General features: G+C 44.5%; 1 long non-coding RNA gene across 1 annotated transcript; it reads left to right on the plus strand.

Annotated features, from left to right (window-relative positions):
• Window positions 1–1,136: 1,136 nt before the first annotated feature.
• Window positions 1,137–19,062, plus strand: LOC143781580 (uncharacterized). Its single transcript, XR_013216766.1, has 2 exons — window positions 1,137–1,301; window positions 17,848–19,062. It is a non-coding gene; the product is annotated as an uncharacterized LOC143781580 (long non-coding RNA).
• Window positions 19,063–19,560: the final 498 nt, after the last annotated feature.

Consider the following 19,560-nt stretch of genomic DNA (forward strand, 5'->3'; position numbering starts at 1 on the left):
CGACATCCTGCTTTGCTTCAGGTTTTGCCACAAATCCGCAACATTTGCACACAGCCCCATAGGTACGAGAGACATTTGCAAAAAACATGAATACACTGGTAAAATAAAACCTAAAGTGTGAACGAGGCCTAAGGTGTAAGTAGTAATGCCCAACTGCCTTTATATACATGTAAGGTATATATATACAGGACGTATATACATGGCCTGCTGCCGTGGACACACTATTTGCTGCAGGTTTCTGGAGGATTAGTCTCATGACATAAGTTCGCTTCACAGGTATTTTTTTTTTATTTATGTTCAATTTCTTCCCTTTTTATATTTTGAAATGTTTTTAGTTCTTAGCCTCTCGGTGACACCAAATTGCGCATCATAATAAATTTAGTTTTCATTTTGCACCTTAAAATGTTAATTTTTTTTCTTGTCATAATTATTACGCCATTTTTATTTATTTTTCTGCCTCGTTTGTTTCTTAATTTGATCTTATTTATACTGAATGCGATATTCAGATTCTTTATGGAGCTCTGCGTGGTGTTTTCTCTCCTCCCAACTATAAACTTATTATTGCGGTTTTATCATTTTTCTTTGCTGCATTTTTTTATGAATTTTACACATAATTTGCTGATTTTTGCCTAGTTTCCATCTTTTGCGCTGTTATTTTCTCTTATCGCCTCCTATGCTCTTGGAGGCTCTCTGTATTATTGTCATTATTTTAGTGTTTATTCACTTTTGTGCCGTCAATTGCTGTTGCTAATTATCATTTACGATCACTTTTTGTCCTCGCTGCTGCATTCTTCCCCCTCATCTTCAGTTTCCTTATTTATAACTGCACATGTATTATTGAGATTTGGGGGGAGGATTGTCTTTCCACATTAATTCAGATTCTGTGCTTTTCTGCTATTGTAGAGTCCTGAACTAACACTACAGATTTCCTGACAGGATTAGTGTCTGTATATAGATCTGACACTGCTCTGACTGACTTTCTTCACAGGAACCATCATGTCAGGTTATTTCACCTCAAGGAATCACTAACGCCATTCACTGAAGAGCTGTCAGCGGTCTATCATAGCTTTTCTGTGTAATGGCGTCAGACAAGTTTCCTGCCCTCATACAGCTCAACTTCTCTCCTCCCTACATAGCACACATGTGATTAAAATGGTGCCGTCAGCTTCGCATCCTTCCTTTTATACCCTCAGTGGACAGAGCGTCATCACATAGATTTTCAGCGACACCTGCTGGTGGGAGGACGAATTGGTCAATACTATTACAGTGTGCTATAGGACCTTCCGTGACGTCATGCCCATGTGAGTATACTGCCCGTACCTTCCTGGGGTCAGGGCTCCTCCAGCTGCTGTGAGGTCTTGTGTGCACAGACATTGTATAAAGAAAGTTGTGTGAGGGCCGGAGCCGGACGTCATAGTGTGTGTGGATGGAGCAGAGCTGAGATTGCTGTTTGGCACATGTACAAGTGACTAATTGCAGCAGAGCTGAGTTTGCCATGCAGCAGATCTGAGTTTGCCATGCAGCAGATCTGAGTTTGCCATGCAGCAGGGCTGAGATTGTCATGCAGCAGAGATGAGTTTGCCATGCAGCAGGGCTGAGATTGTCATACAGCAGGGCTGAGATTGTCGTGCAGCAGAGCTGAGATTGTCGTGCAGCAGAGCTGAGATTGTCGTGCAGCAGAGCTGAGATTGTCGTGCAGCAGAGCTGAGATTGTCGTGCAGCAGAGCTGAGATTGTCATACAGCAGGGCTGAGATTGTCGTGCAGCAGGGCTGAGATTGTCGTGCAGCAGAGCTGAGATTGTCGTGCAGCAGAGCTGAGATTGTCATGCAGCAGAGCTGAGATTGTCATACAGCAGGGCTGAGTTTGCCATGCAGCAGGGCTGAGTTTGCCGTGCAGCAGAGCTGAGATTGTCATACAGCAGGGCTGAGATTGTCGTGCAGCAGAGCTGAGATTGTCATGCAGCAGAGCTGAGTTTGCCATGCAGCAGAGCTGAGATTGTCATACAGCAGGGCTGAGATTGTCATACAGCAGGGCTGAGATTGTCATACAGCAGGGCTAAGATTGTCATGCAGCAGAGCTGAGTTTGCCATGCAGCAGAGCTGAGATTGTCATACAGCAGGGCTGAGATTGTCATACAGCAGGGCTGAGATTGTCATGCAGCAGAGCTGAGATTGTCATACAGCAGGGCTGAGTTTGCCGTGCAGCAGGGCTGAGTTTGCCGTGCAGCAGGGCTGAGTTTGCCGTGCAGCAGGGCTGAGTTTGCCATACAGCGGTCACATGGTCATTAGACCTATGAGGCTGTCGGGGATAATAGTAATAAAGCTGAGTCTTTACAATGGGGAAAAGGTGTTTTATTTTTTTATTTCTTCATTATTTTTCCATTTTTTTTCTGTTTGTGTCGTGTTTTTTTTGTGCGTGTGGGTTTTTATTAACCCCTTTACCCCCAAGGGTGGTTTGCACGTTAATGACCGGGCCAAATTTTACAATTCTGACCACTGTCCCTTTATGAGGTTATAACTCTGGAACACTTCAACGGATCTTGGCGATTCTGACATTGTTTTCTCGTGACATATTGTACTTCATGATAGTGGTAAAATTTCCTTGACATTATTTGAGTTTATTTGGGGAAACTTTTGAAAATTTCGCAATTTTCCAACTTTGAATTTTTATGCAATTAAATCACAGAGAAATGTCACACAAAATACTTAAGTAACATTTCCCACATGTCTACTTTACATCAGCACAATTTTGGAACCAACAATTTTTGTTAGGGATCGAGTTCCCGCCTCTGCACAGGGGGAATCTCGGGCCATCTCTGCTGCGGTCTCCCATTCTTCTCCTGCCGCAGTGGAGTCTGCTCAGCGGAGACATCAGTCCCAGCGTCTCGCTCAGTCTGACTCTGTGAGGAGGATTACTGCTGCTTTTTCAGCTTCTGCCATTGAAGCCAGTGCTGGGCAGCGGCGAGCAGACACTTTTGGGACTAAGTCCCGCTTTTCTCCTTCTGAGCATGCCCTGGGTAAGATCTCTCAGTGGAGATTGAGGGTCACTTGCTTAGATACTGCAGCAAAGCCCATTGGTTCTCCTGGAAGGTCCTGAAGGTGCTCAGGCTTTGTGGCAGCTTCTCATTGATCCTTCTAGGAAGGCCTTGTTCGTGCTTCAGCTATAAAAGGCTCGCAGGGCCGCACGGCCATGCGCTAGTATCAATTCAAATATGTGCTTTGCGCCAGTATGGTTATGCATGGTTCAGGGACCTGGCTGAAATAAGCCCCTAGAATACCAGCTTCTCCGGTGAGGAGATTGTGTGCATAACCACTGACTGCTATCAGTTCGGCAGCAAGCTTGCGCTCCTGTGAGGCTAACAGGGTGCAGTGCTTTCCTCTCACGGCTGCTCTGTGAGGTAACAGCTAGTCTATACCGCCAAACAGTGCCACCATTCACTAGCAGCAGGTTCTCCTGCACGGTGGACCCCGGGCTGCGAACGCACCATTTATAATAAACATCTATTTTTACTCGGTGCGTTCCGCTAGCCCTAACAGGGAGTTATAAGGGTTAAAAGTTGACCAGCAATTTCTCATTTTTACACCAGTTTTTGAAGTCATTTTGAGGGGTCTATATGATAGAAAATACCCACGTGTGACACCATTCTAAAAACTGCACCCCTCAAGGTGCTCAAAACCACATTCAAGAAGTTTATTAACCCTTCAGGTGTTTCACAGGAATATTTTGAATGTTTTAAAAAAAAATGAACATTTAACTTTTTTTTCACAAAAAATTTACTTCAGATCCAAATTGATTTATTTTACCAAGGGTAACAGGAGAAAATGGACCCCAAAAGTTGTTGTACAATTTGTCCTGAATACGCCGATACCCCATATGTGTGGGTTGGGCGCATGGCAGAGCTCAGAATGGAAAGAGCGCATTTTGACTTTTCATTGCAAAATTGCCTGGAATTGAGATCGGACGCCATGTTGCGTTTGGAGAGCCCCTGATGTGCCTAAACATTGAAACCCCCCACAAGTGACACCATTTTGGAAACTAGACCCCCTAAGGAACTTATCTAGATGTGTGGTGAGCACTTTGAACCCCAATGTGCTTCACAGAAGTTTATAATGTAGACCCCTTAAAAATAAAAATCATATTGTTTTCACAAAAATGATATTTTCGCCTCCAATTTTTTATTTTCCCAAGGGTAACAGGAGAAATTGGACCCCAAAAGTTATTGTGCAATTTGTCCTGAGTACGCCAACATCCCATAGGTGGGGGTAAATCACTGTTTGGCGCATGGCAGAGCTCAGAAGGGAAGGAGCGCCAGATTTTACTGTTATGGTTTGCAGGTGCCATGACCAATTGGGAGAGCCCATAAGGTGCCAAAACAGCAGAACCTCCCATAAGTGACCCCAGTTTACGAACTACACCTATCAATTAATTCATCTAGAGGTGCAGTGATCATATTGACACCATGGGTGTCCCACAGAATTTTATACCATTGGGCAGTGAGGACAAAATAACTACATTTTTACCACCCAAATTTAGTTTCAGCCAAAGATTTTACATTTTCACTTAACCCCTTAGTGACAGAGACAATTTGGTACTTAATGACCAGGCCAATTTTTACAATTCTGACCACTGTCACTTTATGAGGTTATAACTCTGGAACGCTTCAACGGATCCTGCTGATTCTGAGATTGTTTTTTCGTGACATATTGTACTTCATGTTAGTGGTAACATTTCTTCGATATTACTTGCGATTATTTATGAAAAAAATGGAAATATGGCATAAAAATTAAAAATTTAGCAATTTTCAAAATTTGGATTTTTATGCCCTTAAATCAGAGAGATATGTCACAAAAAATAGTTAATAAATAACATTTCCCACATGTCTACTTTACATCAGCACAATTTTGGAACCAAAATTTTTTTTTGTTAGGGAGTTATAAGGGTTAAAAGTTGACCAGCAATTTCTCATTTTTACAACACCATTTTTTTTTTTAGGGACCACATCACATTTCAAGTCATTTTGAGGGGTCAATATGATAGAAAATAACCAAGTGTGACACCATTCTAAAAACTGCACCCCTCAAGGTGCTCAAAACCACATTCAAGAAGTTTATTAACCCTTTACGTGCTTCACAGGAACTGAAACAATGTGGAAGGCAAAAATGAACATTTAACTTTTTTTTGCAAACATTTTGCGTCAGAACCATTTTTTTTTATTTTCACAAGTGTAAAAACAGAAATTTAACCATAAATGTTGTTGTGCAATTTCTCCTGAATACGCCGATACCCCATATGTGGGGGTAAACCACTGTTTGGGCGCACCGCAGAGCTTGGAAGAGAAGGAGCGCCGTTTGACTTTTTCAAAGCAGAATTGGCTGGAATTGAGATCGGATGCCATGTCACGTTTAGAGAGCCCCTGATGTGCCTAAACAGTGGAAACCCCCCACAAGTGACCCCATTTTGGAAACTAGACCCCTTAAGGAACTTAACTAGATGTGTGGTGAGCACTTTGAGCCCCCAAGTGCTTCACAGAAGTTTATAAAGTAGAGCCGTGAAAATAAAAAATCGCATTTGTTTACACAAAAATGATCTTTTCGCCCACAAATTCTTATTTTCACAAGGGTAACAGGAGAAATTAGACCACAAAAGTTGTTGTGCAATTTCTCCTGAGTATGTTGATACCCCATATGTGGGGGTAAACCACTGTTTGGGCGCACCGCAGAGCTTGGAAGAGAAGGAGTGCCGTTTTACTTTTTCAATGTAGAATTGGCTGGAATTGAGATTGGATGCCATGTCGCATTTGGAGAGCCCCTGATGTGCCTAAACAGTAGAAGCCCCCCACAAGTGACCCCATTTTGGAAACTAGACCCCTTAAGGAACTTAACTAGATGTGTGGTGAGCACTTTAAACCCCCAGGTGCTTCTCAGAAGTTTATAACGTAGAGCCATGAAAATAAAAAATCGCATTTTTTCTATAAAAATGATCTTTTTGCCCCAAAATATTTATTTTCACAAGAGTAACAGGAGAAATTAGACCACAAATGTTGTTGTGCAATTTCTCCTGAGTACATCGATACCCCATATGTGGGGGTAAACCACTGTTTGGGCGCACTGCAGAGCTTGGAAGAGAAGGAGTGCCGTTTTACTTTTTCGATGTAGAATTGGCTGGAATTGAGATCGGACGCCATGTCGCGTTTGGAGAGCCCCTGATGTGCCTAAACAGTGGAATCGCCCCACAAGTGACACCATTTTGGAAACTAGACCCCTTAAGGAACTTATCTAGATGTGTGGTGAGCACTTTAAACCCCCAGGTGCTTCACGGAAGGTTATAGCGTAGAGCCGTGAAAATAAAAAGTCGCATTTTTTTTTCAAAAATGATCTTTTTGCCCCAAAATTTTTATTTTGAAACGGGTAACAGGAGAAATTAGACCACAAAAGTTGTTGAGCAATTTCTCCTGAGTGTGGCGATACCCCATATGTGGGGGTAAACCACTGTTTGGGCGCACCGCAGAGCTTGGAAGAGAAGGAGTGCCGTTTTACTTTTTCAATGTAGAATTGGCTGGAATTGAGATCGGACACCATGTCGCGTTTGGAGAGCCCCTGATGTGCCTAAACAGTAGAAACCCCCCACAAGTGACCCCATTTTGGAAACTAGACCACTTAAGGAACTTATCTAGATGTGCGGTGAGCACTTTAAACCCCCAAGTTCTTCACAGAAATGTATAAAGTAGAGCCGTGAAAATAAAAAATCCTTTTTTTTTTCCTCAAAAATGATTTTTTAGCCTGCAATTTTTTATTTTCTCAAGGGTAACAGGAGAAATTGGACCCCAAAATTTATTGTGCAATTTATGTTGAGTAGGCTGATACCCCATATGTTGGGGTAAACCACTGTTTGGGCGCATGGCAGAGCTCGGAAGGGAAGGAGCGCCGTTTTGGAATGCAGACTTTGATAGAATGGTCTGCGGGCGTTATGTTGCATTTGCAGAGCCCCTGATGTACCTAAACAGTAGAAACCCCCCACAAGTGACCCCATTTTGGAAACTAGACCCCCCCAAGGAACTTATCTAGATGTGTGGTGAGAACTTTGAATGCCCATCTGCTTCACAGAAGTTTATAATGCAGAGTCGTGAAAATAAAAAATATTTTTTTTTTCCACAAAAAAGATTTTTTAGCCCCCAAGTTTTTATTTTCACAAGGGAACAAGAGAAATTAGACCCCAAAAGTTGTTATACAATTTGTCCTGAGTACACTGATACCCCATGTGTGGGGGGGGACCACTGTTTGGGTGCACGGCAGAGCTCGGAAGGGAAGGAGCGCCGTTTTGGAATGCAGACTTTGATAGAATGGTCTGCGGGCATTATGTTGCATTTGCAGAGCCCCTGATGTGCCTAAACAGTAGAAACCCCCCACAAGTGACCCCATTTTGGAAACTAGACCCCCCAGGGAACTTATCTAGATGTGTGGTGAGAACTTTGAATGCCCAAGTGCTTCACAGAAATTTATAATGCAGAGTCGTGAAAATAAAAATAAATTTTTTTTTCCACAAAAAAGATTTTTGAGCCCCCAAGTTTTTATTTTGACAAGGGTAACAAGAGAAATTGGACCCCAAAAGTTGTTGTCCAATTTGTGCTGAGTACACTGATACCCCATGTGTGGTGGGGACCACTGTTTGAGCGCATGGCAGAGCTCGGAAGGGAAGGAACCCCATTTTGGAATGCGGACTTTGATAGAATGGTCTGCGGGCATTATGTTGCGTTTGCAGAGCCCCTGATGTACCTAAACAGTAGAAACCCCCCACAAGTGACCCCATTTTGGAAACTAGAGCCCCCAGGGAACTTATCTAGATGTGTGGTGAGAACTTTGAATGCCCAAGTGCTTCACAGACGTTTATAATGCAGAGTTGTGAAAATAAAAAATATTTTTTTTTTCCACAAAAAAAATTTTTTAGCCCCCAAGTTTTTATTTTCACAAGGGTAACAGGAGAAATTGGACCCCAAAAGTTGTTGTCCAATTTATCCCGAGTACGCTGATGCCCCATATGTGGGGGTAAACCACTGTTTGGGTGCACGGCAGAGCTCCGAAGGGAGGGAGCACCATTTGACTTTTTGAGCGCAAAATTGGCTGTGGCGTTTAGAGACTCCCTGATGTATCTAAACAGTGGAAACCCCCCAAATCTAACTCCAACCCTAACCCCAACACACCCCTAAGGCTTCTTTCACACTTCAGTTGTTTGGCGTCAGTCAGCTCCGACATAGTGACGGATCCGTCACAATTGTTGAGAAAACGGTATTAACGGATCCGTTTTTTTGACGGATCCGTTACTTGGGGGTTGTCTGGGAAAAGTATCTACTTTTTGGAGCATGCGCAATTGAAAAAGCGGATTGGGGCGACGGATCCGCCGAAATGACGGTAACAACGGATCCGTCGCCCATAGGCGGCCATTCTATGGAATGACGAACGCGACAGACCCGTCGCGAACCGCCATTTCGGCGCAGACAAAAAACGTTACAATGGCCGTCAATGTCTAGATGACGTCCGCCAAATCTCGACGGATCCGTCACATGGCGGATGGAACGGACGACCATCCGCCACAATCCGTCGCTAATGCATGTCTATGGGAAAATAGCGGAACCGCCAAAAAAAATGGCGGATCCGCTATTTGATGAAAATGGCCGTTTCAGACTGACGCCAAAAGACTGAAGTGTGAAAGAGGCCTAACCCTAATGCCAACCCGATCCATAATCCTAATCACAACCCTAAGGATAATCGCAACCCTAACCTCAAAACAACCATAACCCTAATCAGAACCCTAAATCCAACACACCCCTAATCCTAATCTCAACCCTAACCTCAAACCTAACCCTAATCCCAATACACCCCTAATCCCAACCCTACCCTTAACCCTAATCCCAAACCTAACCGTAATCCCAAACGTAACCCTAATGCCAACCCTAATCCAAACCCTAATCCCAACCCTAACCCTAACTTTAGCCGCAACCCTAGCCCTAACTTTAGCCCCAACCCTAACCCTAAATTTAGCCCCAGCCCTAACCCTAAATTTAGCCCCAACCCTAACCCTAAATTTAGCCCCAACCCTAACCCTAAATTTAGCTCCAACCCTAACCCTAAATTTAGCCCCAACCCTAACCCTAGCCCTAACCCTAGCCCTAACCCTAATTTTAGCCCCAACTCTTCTCTCCTGCCGGCCGGCAGATGGCAGCAGAGAGCGGGCGCACTGCGCATGCGCCCGCCATTTTCTTTCTATAGGAAGAAGCCGGCCGGCAGGAGAAGACACAGGAGGACCCAGGGACACCGGTAAGTATGATAGGGTCCCCGAATCCCCCTATTTCTCTGTCCTCTGATGTGCGATCACATCAGAGGACAGAGAATAAGGCTAGGTTCACATTGCGTTAGGGCAATCCGTTTAGCGCTAGCTCTAGCGGATTGCGCTAACGCAATGTTTATTTAGGGGCCGTGTTTGGGGTCGCGTTAACGTCCCCACTCTCGCAGATCCCCGATCTGCGAGAGCGGGGAACGGACCTCGGGCGCGCCGCGGACGCTGCAAGCAGCGTCCGAGGCGCGTCACAGAAGAACGGCACATCACTAGCGCGAGCCGAAAAAGGCACGCGCTAGTGATGCGCTGCAGGAGAAATTTACATTGCTGTCAATGGGCACGCTAACGGACCCGTTGCACGGCGTTAATTGCGACATTTTCGCCGTGCAACGCTGTCCGTTAGCGTGCACACATTAACGCAATGTGAACCCAGCCTTACACATCACTTTTTTTTTTTTTGCGGTCGCCGGTAAACAGTTAATTACCGGCGATCGCAAAACAGTTCTTTGGGGTCTCTACCCCCAGCAGCCGAGACCCCAAAGATCTCCCAGGTGCCGGCCGGCATTTTTAAGATGGCGGCGCCCATGGGGAACCACGAGGAGCACCGGGGGAGACAGGTGAGTATCGGGGGGGCGACCGGGGACCCCATTTCTCTGTCCTCCGATGTGCGATCACATCGGAGGACAGAGAAATTAAATGGGAAATCGCGTTTTGGGTTTTTTTTTGCGATCGCCGGTAAACGGTTAATTACCGGCGATCGCAACTCGGGGGTCGGTAAAAAACCCCCGAATCATGTTCTCTGGGGTCTCGGCTACCCCCGGTAACCGAGACCCCAGAGAAAATCCGACTCTGGGGGGCGCTATTCACTTTTTCCACAGCGCCGTTAATTAACGACGCTGTGGTTTAAGTACCCTTAGCGGCCGCCGTTAAAAGGCGTATCGGCGGTCGTTAAGGGGTTAAGTGGGTAAAAATGGCAACAAAATTTGTCCCACAATTTCTACTGAACGTGGCAATGCCCCATGTGTGGCTGTACAGTGCTACTTAGCCATGCGGAGAGATTCGGGAGGAACTATTTGCCCTCATCATTCTTATCTGCTCTGCCAGCGATCGGCGCGAGCAGGGGAGAATGGTGAGAGTTACATTTAAGTAATAAAAGAGGCAACAGGCGGCGGCTGATGGGACTATTACTCCCATCAGCCTACCCCTGCTGCTGCTAATAACAGTGACAGCAGGAGCGGTGGATGGGAGTATTCATCTGCCGCTCCTGCGCTGTAAATAAATACAGTAATTAAAAAAAAAAGTTGTGGGTTCCTCCTATTTTTGATAACCAGCCAGACACAACTCACAACTGGGGGCTGCAACCCTCAGCTGTCAGCTTCAGCAAGGCTGGTAATCAAGAAAAGAGGTGTCCCCACGCTATTTTTTTTAAATTATTTAAATAAATAATTTTTAAAAATGGCATGTGGTCCCCTCCCCCGTTTTTGCTAACCAGCCTTGATAAAGCTCACAGCTGGGAACTGGTATGCTCAGGCTGGTAAGGGGCCATGGATATTGACCCCCCCAGCCTAAAAATAGCAGCCCGCAGCTACCCAGAAAAGGCACATCTATTATATGCACCAATTCTGGCTCTTCCCACTTGCCCTGTAGCGGTGGCATGTGGGGTAATATTTGTGGGGTTGATGACACCTTTCAGATGACATGAAGCCCACGGCTTAGTAATGGAGAGGCGTCTATAAGACACCTATCCAATGAAGGAATTGAAGCTATGGACTGGCCCGCCCGTTCCCCAGACCTGAATCCGATTGAACACATCTGGGACATCATGTCTCGCTCCATCATGTCTCGCTCCATCCACCAACGTCACGTTGCACCACAGACTGTCCAGGAGTTGGCGGATGCTTTAGTCCATGTCTGGGAGGAGATCACTCAGGAGACCAACCAGGCACCTCATCAGGAGTATGCCCAGGCCACACACACTACTGAGCATAATTTCCTTGTCTTGAGGCATTTCCACTGAAGTTGGATCAGCCTGTAACTTCATTTTCCACTTTGATTTTGAGCATCGTTCCAACTCCAGACCTCCATGGGATATTAGTTGTGATTTACGTTGATCATTTTTAGGTTTTATCGTTCTCAACACATTCCACAGTGTAATGAATAAAGATTTGCAACTGGAATATTTCATTCAGTGAAATCTATGATGTGGGATTTTAGTGTTCCCTTTATTTTTTTGAGCAGTGTATATTGATTTTTCATTATTAGTTTTGATTTTTTTTTAAATATTTGTACAATTATTAAAACATTTTTTTTACTTTTTTCTAACTTTTTTACTTTGTCCCATTATGGAACAATCATTTTTTCCAGGCTGATCGCTTCTATAGTTTGCAGATGAAGCAGCATCACCATGCCATAGACGCTGTCAGCGCTGCACTGACAGGGAGACTTGGTGATCATTCACTGTGCATGATCACCAAGTTTCCTCGCTCTGGTGACCCGGATATCGTCATGGCAACAATTGGGAGCTCGCGTCATGCTGCGGGGTCTCCGATCCAAAGGCAGAGGCGCTGTCAGCCCCTGTGCCGGCTTCCAGAATGCTGCGATCGTGTTTGACCGCAGTATTTCGGGGGTTAAAGTGCAGGGAGAGGTCTGTGACCACTCCTGGCACATAGTGCCGGGTGTTAGCTGTCAGAATCGGCTGACACCCGGCGGCGATCGGCCGCCCACCCCCCGTGAGCGTGGTCAGTCGCTAAGACGTAATGATCCGTCCATGGTCAAAATGGCCCAGGTCGCATGGACGGATCATTACGTCTGAAGTCAGAAAGGCGTACGGGGTCTTGCTTTTTGCCAGACGAGTTGTACTTTTGAATGACAGCCTTCATTTTATCATTTGATTTAGCCAAAGGCAGGAAAAAAATTCCAACTTCATCAAAATTGCAAAAAAAAGTGCAATTATACAATTATTATTTTTAGTTTTTTATTTCCCATGATCACTATATGGTAAAACTGGACTGATGATATGATTCCCCAGGTCAGTCCGTGTGCGCAGACACCAAACATCTATAGTTTTTAATTAAGCAGCAGAAAAAAATTGTTAAAGCCTTTTTCTTTTTTTTTTTTACCAGTTTCTGAGACCCGAAGCGTCTCCATTTTTCGGGATCTGGTTGAGGGCTTGACCGCCCGTTACTGCATTTGATCTCAATGTTGCAGCAACCAAAAAAATCCGAAATTCTGGTGATTTTTTTTCTCATTACGCCGTTTATCGATTGGGTTAATTAATTTTAGTTTTTGATTGCACTTTTACAAACGTAACAATAACAAATAACTGTAATTTTTTCTGTTTATTTTTAATGAGGCAAAAACGGGGGGTGAATTGATTTTTTTTATTTTTTCCATATTTTTAAAAACGTTTCACTGTATTTCATAGTTCCATTAGGGGACGTGACCCTTGATCCTCTGATCGCTTGTTCTATACACAGCAGTGCTATTAGTTTTGCTGTATATAGCAAATGTGATGGTCTCCTGTGAACAGAAGCTGGCGTTCACAGGACACGGTCATGACAGGCACGGGGGTCTTCAGCAGACCCTATGGTGTCATGGCGCCCCAGGATCGTGATGGGTGTGTGGAATGACGCGTCCCCCTCCCGGCGCAGTGTAGATGCTGCTGTCACAGATTAACAGCAGCATTTAACTGGTTAACAGGTGGAGCACTGCTCTTTATTTTTGTCTTTTTTTTTTTTGCAACACAAAATATTTCACATTCTGCATAACCCCTTTCTGCCATCATGTGTACTATTGCGTCTATTTGACCTGGGCCTTAATTCCCATGGACGGAATAGTACGTCATGCCCTTTAATGCAACACTCCGACCGAAGTCGCGGTGATCGCATTAAAATTCCGACGCCATCTTACCTCAAGGAAGATGTGTCGGCATCCTGGGGGGGTGTCCCTACCCACCCGCGCTCATGATCGCTGTGATTGGCTGTTTATTTCTGAACAGCCAATCGCAGCCTCTTTCATTGTTTTGGCCAATCAGATTGGCTGAAACAGTGATGTCCCAATACTAGGCCAGTTTCTGACAACGCCAGGCATCAGCGAAAACCTCTCAGATTGGCGCAATCGACAATCAAATCGATCACGCCAATCGCAGGGCACAGCCGCGGTGTTACTGTGCTGTGCCCTGCCGGGACCAAATTAGGATCCTTTTCCCAGTCTTTTTACCCCCCCTCCACCCCTCTTTGCGCCGCCTCCATGCGCACATTTAGCAGCTGCTGAGCGTTGATTGGTGACGCAGTTCAAGGATCAACACTTGTGCTCGCTTTTCTTTCTCACCCCCCTTACACCACCCTGTGCGCACATCCAGCAGCCGCCGAACTTTGATAAGTGAAACAGTTCACTTATCAGAGCTCGGGCCTGCTGTTTAACACTTTTCTTTTCACAGGCATTTTTTTTCTCTTTTTTTTTTATTCTTTTAGCTTTTTCTTTTCAAACAAGTTTGCACCAAGCACTATCCCCCCACACATATATATATAAATAAAGTACACACAAGCACCATACTCATTAAAAAAAATGTCCCGCCCATCACATTCGCTATTCGGTGGAGGAGACATATGCTTTCCTTGCCTCCGACACTGATAGCGAGGGAGAGGATCCCACATTTCTTTACTTTTCAGATTCTTCATCTTCCTCTTCATCTTCCTCCTCGGGTCCTGCGGAACCGCCATGAAGCCGTCCCAGGACAGAAGATGAGGCAACGCCCACTCCTTAAGATGATCCAGCGCACCCCACTGCGGACCCCGTATACACCTCGCCACCTGAAAATTACGAGCCACTGATTCCTGATTTTGTGGCAGAATCAGGAATCAAGTTTGACATCACCGGCCTCACAGAAATAGACTTTTTCAAAGACTTTTTCTCTGAGGATTTTGTTAACCTCATGGTGGGCCAAACTAATTTATATGCTTGTCAATTTTTGGCACAAAACCCCAGTTCATCATATTCTAACTGGTCTCCTGTAGACGCAGTTGAAATGATGCAGTTTTGGGGCCTGGTCCTTCATATGGGGATCCTTAAGAAGCTAGAACTTCGGCAATATTGGAGTGTTGATATTTTATAAAACTCTCCAGTGTTCCATATGGTCATGACCTGGACGCATTTTGAGGCCATCCACAAATTCCTGCATTATACCGATAATACACTGTCTCCCCCAGGAGATGACCCCAACTTTGACCATCTGTTCAAAGTTCGACCGGTCATCGAACACTTCAACAAAAAGTTTGCTGAAGTGTACGTGTCCCAAAGGGACATCTATGTGGATGAGTCCTTAGTTCATTTTAAGGGAAGGCTCGAATTCCGTCAGTACCTGCCCAGCAAGAGACTCAGGTATGGAATTAAACTCTATAAGCTATGTGAGAGTACCTCAGGCTACACCCACAGGTTCAGAGTTTACGAAGGGAAGGACGCCCGGATTGAACCCCCTGAATGCCCCACTATCCTGGGAATGGGAAAATTGTGTGGGATTTGGTGCACCAACTGCTGGATAAAGGTTGTCACCTCTACACCGATAATTTTTATTACAGCATCCTCAAAAATCGGAGAGGCCTCCTGAAAACGCTACTTAGGCAGATGCTCAGAAGGGGTGAGAGCAGAGCCCAATGTAGCAACCACCTGCTGGTGGTCAAGTACAAGGACAAGAGGGATGTCCTTCTCTTGACCACCATACACAGTGATGGCAGCGCCCTCAGCACTGTACAAGGTGCCTCTACACAGGTCAGCAAACCGGACTGTATACTGGGGTACAACAAAAACATGGGGGAGTTGATCTCTCTGATCAACTCCTCCAACCGTGCAGTGTTTTGATAAAGGCCAGGGTAGGGTACAAAAAGCTGTCCGTGCACATTGTACAAATGGCCAAAGCTTTCCTGCTGTCACAATGTGCACGCCACACCGATATGTCGTACCTTCAGTTCCAGGAAGTAGTGGTTAAGGCCCTGATATTTGGCACTCAGGAAGGAGCGGGCCCCAGTACTTCCGGAACTGAAGCTGCTCGTATCGTACCAGGTCAGCATTTCCCGGGGGTGGTCCCGCCAACTGGAAAAAAAGGTAAGGCGCAAAAAAGGTGCAGAGTGTGTTACAAAAGGGGAATACGCAAGGACACCATTTATCAATGCGACACCTGCCCTGACAAACCTGGCCTGTGCATGAAAAATGGCTTCAAATTGTACCGCACCGCCATTCACTACTAATTTACTTAAATTTACAGGAAACAGTAGATTAGTTCCAAAAAGGGGGCACATCTAGATAAGTTCCGTAGGGGGTCTAGTTTCCAAAATGGGGTCACTTGTGGGGGGTTTCTACTGTTTAGGCACATCAGGGGCTCTGCAAACGGAACATGACGCCCCCAGACCATTCCATCAAAGTCTGCATTCCAAAACGTCACTACTACCCTTCCGAGCCCCGACGTGTGCCCAAACAGTAGTATTTTCCCACATATGGGGTACCAGCATACTCAGGACAAATTGGACAACAACTTCTGTGGTCTAATTTTTCCTGTTAGCCTTGGGAAAATAAAAAATTGGGGACTAAACGATCATGTTTGTGGAAAAAATATGATTTTTTATTTTCACGCCCAGGCGTTATAAACTTTAGTGAAGCACATGGGGATTCAAAGTGCTCACCACACATCTAGATAAGTTCCTTAGGGGGTCTCACTTTCAAAATGGGGTCACTTATTGGGGGATTCCACTATTTAGGCACACAGGGGCTATCCAAACGCGACATGGCGTCCGATCTCAATTCCAGCCAATTTTGATTTGATAAGGTCAAATGTCGCTCCTTCCCTTCCGAGCCCTGCCGTGTGCCCAAACAGTGGTTTTCCCCCACATATGGGGTATTGGCGTACTCAGGAGAAATTGCACAACAACTTTATCTGTTCATTTTCTCCTTTTACCGTTGTGAAAATAAAAAAATTGTTGCTAAAAGATCATTTTGTGACTAAAAAGTTAAATGTTCATTTTTTTCCTTCCATGTTGCTTCTGCACCTGTGAAACACTTGAAGGGTTAATAAACTTCTTGAATGTGGTTTTGAGCACCGTGAGGGGTGCAGTTATTAGAATGGTATCACTTTTGGGTATTTTCTGCCATATAGACCCCTCAAAGTGACTTCAAATTTGAGGTGGTCCCTAAAAAAAATGGTTTTGTAAATTTTGTTGTAAAAATGAGAAATCGCTGGTAAACCTTTAACCCTTTTAACTTCCTAGAAAAAAAAATGTTTTGTTTCCAAAATTGTGCTGATGTAAAGCAGACATGTGGGAAATGTTATATTTATTAGCTATTATAAGCTAATATTATTATTCTATTAGCTATTATGATTTAAGGGCATAAAAATTCAAAGTTGGAAAATTGCAAAATTTTCCAAATTTTCACCAAAGTTCCATTTTTTACACAAATAAACGCAAGTTATATCGAAGAAATTTTTACCAGAAGTACAATATGTCATGAAAAAAACAGTCTCAGAATAGCCAAGATCCTTTGAAGCGTTCCAGAGTTATTACGTCATAAAGGGACAGTGATCAGAATTGTAAAAATTGGCCCGGTCATTAACGTGCAAACCACCCTGGGGGGTGAAGGGGTTAAAAATTTCACAAAATTTGCACAAAAAATTTTAGACATCGTTCATAAAATCACTTCTGAGGGAGCAGGAAAACATTCGCTAAAAAATATTAAACTTGTTAAAAAGTCACTCACAATTGATTAATAAAATGTTGTGGTTGATGCAATTTTTTATAAAGTTGCATAATTTTTGTGGCGATTTACTCGTCCCACCGCCCCTCGCCCTTCACTGACCTCCCTCCCCTCTGCAGTCATTTTATGTTCGCGTGACAAGACATACTGATTGTGAGCCCCATCAGGAACATCGATGATAATGTGTGCAAAGCGCTGTGGAATATGATAGCGGTATGTAAAAATAAAGATTATTATTATTATTACTTTAAAAAAAGGTGAAAAACAAAAATCTCCCGGTTCGATATATACATGCAGGTTAGAAGGGGCGACGCACTCGGTATCGGTGCAGCACGTCCTCCTGTATTGTGCCTCCAGCTGTGTACAGTGCGAGCAATCAAAGCGCTGCGGGTGCAAGGTGCCTAAAGGAGCAAAAATAAATCAATGTCCCCTCACCATCAGTCGGCCGGTGCCCCCATACAGATTAGACCGTCGGCCAAAACTGTCGATATTGGCGGGACGTCAGTCTAATGTGTACAGAGTCTTATCTGTCCAAAGCCCCGTAGACTTATCCTCTCTCTGTTTGCTGTACTACTATTGTTCTCTGTTATCAACTAAACAGAATGATGGAACCTTGACCTTGATATCTGCTCAGATAAATACAATCTCCTCTTGTATCAGGCCAGTAGTGCCCGGCTGTCATCTATTGCTCTCTGTTGTCAGCTGTCTGGGACTGGAGATTGGCCGTGTGGCAGAATTTTAGGTTATACTATAATTGTATACTTTCCCCCTTTTAGATCCTACAGGCTGATGGCGGCAATTACTGCACGTGTGTGAATGCCGCCACCCTGGCGGTGATCGACGCCGGCATCCCCATGCAGGACTACGTGTGCGCCAGCTCAGCCGGCTTCATCGAGGACACGCCGCTGGCGGATCTCAGCTATGTGGAGGAGTCGGCGGGGGGACCCCACTTGTCTTTAGCGCTGCTGGAGTTGGAATCACGGCTGCACGAGGATCACCTGGAGCGAGCGATGGAGCAGGTGGTGCGCGACCACTTACAGGAGATGTCGGAGATCGGGGGGCAGCGTAGAGGAGACTCTGGACTTGTGTGTGGCCAGTCGTGGAGAGAGGAGCCATAAAAGCCGGATCTCCACACAGAAGCGCGGACTGAGCAGAAGGAGCCGAGGACAATTTACATTTAAGGCTATGTGAGACACCAAAATACTAAAACAATGTTTTGTTATGACAAAAAAAAAAAACTTTATTCACAAAGAGATACGTCATGCCTGGAAAACCCCTCCCCATGGCAAAAGTAAACTAGCGTGAGGGCAGTATGCACATGAGAGCGGCCATAAAAGAAACACTTTGTCATGTGGTCATGTTGTGGTCAAACGACAGAGAGAGAAAATCACATGATTAGGTATATAGGTATGGGACAAGAAAAATTTGAAATAAAGAAAAGGTAAAAAGTAAACATGAATAATTCATATAATAACATTAGAGTCGCTGCCAACATAGAAAGTGCATGAAGAGCAAGTGAAGGAAAATCGACATGATAAAAACAAGCAGGAAATTTATGAAAGTCATAATAATTGAGACTAGTGAAATGTACATAAATCATGTATAAATATATATATATATATATATATATACGTACACATGCATATACATACACGTATACATACACATTGTTTTAGTATTTTGGTGTCTCATATATCTTTGAAAGTAATTATATAGGTGTATTTGACGCTATGTGCGCACGGTTCGTTTTTGTTGTGTTTTCGCTGCTTTTTTTCCACGCGGATATGGGCCAAAACTCTATGGAATCCTTATCCCAGCTAATTCAATAACAATCATGAAGTGCACAGATCAATAATTGTCCTTTGAGTATTAGCAGTGTGTTTTTTTCTGCAGCATGTCAATTCTTTGTTCAGATTTCTAGCATTTTTCACCCATTGACTTCAAGTCAGTCAAATCTGCAGGAGACACGCATGTATAAAAATGTTTGCGGATTTGCTGAGTTTTTGTTTGCGTTTTTACAGATTTCCTATGGTGTGTGATAGTGTGGGAAACATCGGCGCGGTGGTTCTTATCAGCAGTAACGCTACCGCCAGTAAGACCGTCGGTCAGAGCGTTGCGGGGTCACACTGTCAGATGTCAGTGTGACCCAGCAGCTGTGATAGCATGAGCCGCTGATGGGAGAAGTAGTCTCTTGTCAGCCGGCGCCTCTGCTCAAACTTAAAAAACTAAAGCACAACATGTAAAGTAATAGAATACATATTCAAATAAAAATAAAAAACACATTATACTCTCCTAACTCCAAATCCCCGATGCCCTCGTCCCCTATAAAAAAAAATGTAAAATAAAAAACAACATATACTCACCTGTCCACCATAGTCCACGTAATCCCGAGTGTGTCCCACAGCGATCTCACGTGTAGAGCACTGCAATGGATTATATACGGCATTCAGTCATTGGAATAGGTGCTCAAGTAGGGTATCCATTCCAAA

This window comes from Ranitomeya variabilis, chromosome 6 (genome assembly GCF_051348905.1).
Source record: "Ranitomeya variabilis isolate aRanVar5 chromosome 6, aRanVar5.hap1, whole genome shotgun sequence".
NCBI classification, from domain to species: Eukaryota; Metazoa; Chordata; class Amphibia; order Anura; family Dendrobatidae; genus Ranitomeya; species Ranitomeya variabilis.